We start from the raw sequence: 5,382 nt of genomic DNA, 5'->3' as shown, positions 1-5,382 counted from the left end.
AAAGTCTCATTTAATGGAGCACCTTGTCTTTTATTAATACCTGCTCTAATTCTTCTGTATTTGATTCAAAACTCTTTTTGAAATGTTAAGTTATCGTCAGCTTTGGGTGTTTTTATTTTCGCAGAAGAGCAGATCTTACATCCCACTTCCTCCTGTAAATCTCACAGAAGCATTTCACAAACTTCATTTATATGAAAACCGAAGATATTTTTAGGCAATGAAGGATTTCTCGTTTATAAGTTGTAATAAATCTGTATGTTTGAGCATCTTACTGCAGATGGCTTTCTCACAGCAGGGGGCGCTGCTGCACAGTCTAACTGATCCAAGACGTCCATCGAAATCCATTTAGCTTAAGCACAGAATGTGAGGTCCAACATGGTAAGTATGGAGCAAATAAAGCTAACAGCTAAAGTAAAGCTGCCCAGTTAAACTAATGAAACTTCAGTCTGATGTGATAGCCGGCATCGATGCTAAACCAGGTGTCTCCATCTGATCTCTGGACCTTTTCAGTTTACTGATCCTTGCCATCAGCTGATGTTAGTTAATGTTTATCCAAAGCAGCTTTCACTGGTAGGGGGTCTTGTCTAAGGACCCCTACTGGAGGCAGAACCTTTCATGCAGGGGATTTGAACCCAGGTGGGTTCATGAAAGGTGGAAATCACACCTCTACACTACCCAGTCCCTTTAGTGCCAACTGGCTAAAACTGGTCCTGTTTCACTAAAGGGAACCTTTCAGCTGGAGTACACAAACATGATCAGAACTATTTGTGCAGAATGTTGAAGTTAGAAGGGAAGAGGTGAGTTAGGGTCAGATAGAAAGGTTGGAATCTGTGGATCTCTGGTTGGGAGGGAACATACCGGGTCAGTCTCAGATGTCTTTGGGGCCATTTAAGACTTTGAAGGTGAGCAGTAAGACTTTAAAATCCATACAGAACACAACAGGGAGGCAAGCACACGGGTGATGTGTTCATCCCTTTTCTGCCTCGTAATGAATCGAGCTGCAGAGTTTTGCATCAACTGGAGGCGATGGAGGAGACCTGACTGATACCTGAGTGTAGAGACTTTCAGAAATCAAGGCAAAGGCAGACAAAAGCTGCAGAACTTTGACCAATGACTGAGGTCCATCACATCTTAAAGATCTCACAGTTGGATATTTCCCCAACAGAGCACTTTGCTCTCAGGCTGAAGGTTTCCTTGTGGTTCCCAGAGTTTCTAAAAGCAGAATGGGAGGCAGAGCCTTCAGTTATCAGGCCCCTAAAAGCAGAATGGGAGGCAGAGCCTTCAGTTATCAGGCCCCTAATAGCAGAATGGGAGGCAGAGCCTTCAGTTATCAGGCCCCTAAAAGCAGAATGGGAGGCAGAGCCTTCAGTTATCAGGCCCCTAAAAGCAGAATGGGAGGCAGAGCCTTCAGTTATCAGGCCCCTAAAAGCAGAATGGGAGGCAGAGCCTTCAGTTATCAGGCCCCTAAAAGCAGAATGGGAGGCAGAGCCTTCAGTTATCAGGCCCCTAAAAGCAGAATGGGAGGCAGAGCCTTCAGTTATCAGGCCCCTAAAAGCAGAATGGGAGGCAGAGCCTTCAGTTATCAGGCCCCTAAAAGCAGAATGGGAGGCAGAGCCTTCAGTTATCAGGCCCCTAAAAGCAGAATGGGAGGCAGAGCCTTCAGTTATCAGGCCCCTAAAAGCAGAATGGGAGGCAGAGCCTTCAGTTATCAGGCCCCTAACAGCAGAATGGGAGGCAGAGCCTTCAGTTATCAGGCCCCTAAAAGCAGAATGGGAGGCATTGCCTTCAGTTATCAGGCCCCTAAAAGCAGAATGGGAGGCAGAGCCTTCAGTTATCAGGCCCCTAAAAGCAGAATGGGAGGCAGAGCCTTCAGTTATCAGGCCCCTAAAAGCAGAATGGGAGGCAGAGCCTTCAGTTATCAGGCCCCTAAAAGCAGAATGGGAGGCAGAGCCTTCAGTTATCAGGCCCCTAAAAGCAGAATGGGAGGCAGAGCCTTCAGTTATCAGGCCCCTAAAAGCAGAATGGGAGGCAGAGCCTTCAGTTATCAGGCCCCTAAAAGCAGAATGGGAGGCAGAGCCTTCAGTTATCAGGCCCCTAAAAGCAGAATGGGAGGCAGAGCCTTCAGTTATCAGGCCCCTAAAAGCAGAATGGGAGGCAGAGCCTTCAGTTATCAGGCCCCTAAAAGCAGAATGGGAGGCAGAGCCTTCAGTTATCAGGCCCCTAACAGCAGAATGGGAGGCTGAGCCTTCAGTTATCAGGCCCCTAAAAGCAGAATGGGAGGCAGAGCCTTCAGTTATCAGGCCCCTAAAAGCAGAATGGGAGGCAGAGCCTTCAGTTATCAGGCCCCTAAAAGCAGAATGGGAGGCAGAGCCTTCAGTTATCAGGCCCCTAAAAGCAGAATGGGAGGCAGAGCCTTCAGTTATCAGGCCCCTAAAAGCAGAATGGGAGGCAGAGCCTTCAGTTATCAGGCCCCTAACAGCAGAATGGGAGGCTGAGCCTTCAGTTATCAGGCCCCTAAAAGCAGAATGGGAGGCAGAGCCTTCAGTTATCAGGCCCCTAAAAGCAGAATGGGAGGCAGAGCCTTCAGTTATCAGGCCCCTAAAAGCAGAATGGGAGGCAGAGCCTTCAGTTATCAGGCCCCTCTCTGTGGAACCAGCTGCCAGTTTGGCTTCAGGAAGCAGACACCCTCTCTACCTTTAAGATCAGGCTGAAACTTTCCTTTCTGATAAAGCTCAGGACAATAAGGACACCAACAGTAGAATTAACAGCCTTTATTTCTTTCACAGACCTGCAGTTTTTTGCTCAAACAAAAATGTTTTTAGCTCATCTTCAGTCATCAAAGGTCTCAAAGTCACAGCCAACTAAAAATGACACAGAGCCTGAAGGTTCTGAGGAGGAGTTTTTCAAAATATTTCCAGACACAGATTTAGATTTTTTTTTTGTGTTGATATATTAAAAAAAATCTCTATTTTCACATAACCAAATCATTCCCAGCTGCAGAGTGAAGGGAAAAAGTATGAAATCAGTGTTCGTCACTCGCAGAAGTACTGTTACAGGGAGAGTCTCCCGTGAAAACATGGAGTTGATTGATCTGATTGGTGCAGATTGATCCCTTCAACATGTTCAGTTCTGCGCTTTCAGTGTTGTACAATGTCCATGAAACAAGAAGTGTGTAATCTGTAGAAGTGAATCTGTGTAGTTCAGCTTTGAATGAAGTATAAATCATCAGAAAGGAAAAGTGTCTCCGTCTCTTCCAGGAATCAACAGGAATTCTTCAGCCCTCCTTCTCCTGGCAGCAGATTCTTGAACAGACATCAGACTGTGAGAGTTTCCATCTGAGAGAGTTGGATGCTCTCTGCCTTCTCTTGGAAAATCTCTCCTGTTGGAGCCAAATCAGACTGGAGGAGGGTGTTTTCAGGCAGAACACAACTAACTGTGTGAGTGTAGGACTCTGTTGCCCTCTGCTGGTTTGGTGCAGAAGTGACCCACTGATCAGTGGAGGTGGTGGACTGAAGGCACCATCAGACCAGACTGGAGACACCATCAGACCAGACTGGAGGCACCATCAGACTGAAGGCACCATCAGACTGGAGGCACCATCAGACCAGACTGGAGGCACCATCAGACTGGAGGCACCTTCAGACTGGAGGCACCTTCAGACTGGAGACACCTTCAGACTGGAGGCACCTTCAGACTGGAGGCACCATCAGACTGGAGGCACCTTCAGACTGGAGGCACCTTCAGACTGGAGGCACCTTCAGACTGGAGGCACCATCAGACTGGAGGCACCTTCAGACTGGAGGCACCTTCAGACTGGAGGCACCTTCAGACTGGAGGCACCTTCAGACTGGAGGCACCATCAGACTGGAGGCACCTTCAGACTGGAGACACCATCAGACTGGAGGCACCATCAGACTGGAGGCACCTTCAGACTGGAGACACCTTCAGACTGGAGGCACCTTCAGACTGGAGGCACCATCAGACTGGAGGCACCTTCAGACTGGAGGCACCATCAGACTGGAGGCACCATCAGACTGGAGGCACCTTCAGACTGGAGACACCTTCAGACTGGAGGCACCATCAGACTGGAGGCACCTTCAGACTGGAGGCACCTTCAGACTGGAGGCACCTTCAGACTGGAGACACCATCAGACTGGAGACACCATCAGACTGGAGACACCATCAGACCAGACTGGAGGCACCATCAGACTGAAGGCACCATCAGACTGGAGGCACCATCAGACCAGACTGGAGGCACCATCAGACTGGAGGCACCTTCAGACTGGAGGCACCTTCAGACTGGAGACACCTTCAGACTGGAGGCACCTTCAGACTGGAGGCACCATCAGACTGGAGGCACCTTCAGACTGGAGGCACCTTCAGACTGGAGGCACCTTCAGACTGGAGGCACCATCAGACTGGAGGCACCTTCAGACTGGAGGCACCTTCAGACTGGAGGCACCTTCAGACTGGAGGCACCTTCAGACTGGAGGCACCATCAGACTGGAGGCACCTTCAGACTGGAGACACCATCAGACTGGAGGCACCATCAGACTGGAGGCACCTTCAGACTGGAGACACCTTCAGACTGGAGGCACCTTCAGACTGGAGGCACCATCAGACTGGAGGCACCTTCAGACTGGAGGCACCATCAGACTGGAGGCACCATCAGACTGGAGGCACCTTCAGACTGGAGACACCTTCAGACTGGAGGCACCATCAGACTGGAGGCACCTTCAGACTGGAGGCACCTTCAGACTGGAGACACCATCAGACTGGAGGCACCATCAGACTAGACTGGAGACACCATCAGACTGGAGGCACCATCAGACTGAAGGCACCATCAGACTGGAGGCACCATCAGACTGGAGGCACCATCAGACTGGAGACACCATCAGACTGGAGACACCATCAGACTGGAGGCACCATCAGACTGGAGGCACCTTCAGACTGGAGGCACCATCAGACTGGAGGCACCTTCAGACTGGAGGCACCATCAGACTAGACTGGAGACACCATCAGACTGGAGGCACCATCAGACTGGAGGCACCATCAGACTGGAGACACCATCAGACTGGAGGCACCTTCAGACTGGAGGCACCTTCAGACTGGAGGCACCTTCAGACTGGAGGCACCATCAGACTAGACTGGAGACACCATCAGACTGGAGGCACCATCAGACTGGAGGCACCATCAGACTGGAGGCACCTTCAGACTGGAGGCACCTTCAGACTGGAGGCACCTTCAGACTGGAGGCACCATCAGACTGGAGGCACCATCAGACTGGAGGCACCTTCAGACTGGAGACACCATCAGACTGGAGACACCATCAGACTGGAGACACCATCAGACTGGAGGCACCTTCAGGCACCTAGTCACCCT

Source organism: Leuresthes tenuis, unplaced genomic scaffold (genome assembly GCF_036924035.1).
Source record: "Leuresthes tenuis unplaced genomic scaffold, fLeuTen1.0.hap1 SCAF_13, whole genome shotgun sequence".
NCBI classification, from domain to species: domain Eukaryota; kingdom Metazoa; phylum Chordata; class Actinopteri; order Atheriniformes; family Atherinopsidae; genus Leuresthes; species Leuresthes tenuis.
This window is presented reverse-complemented; position numbering follows the sequence as displayed.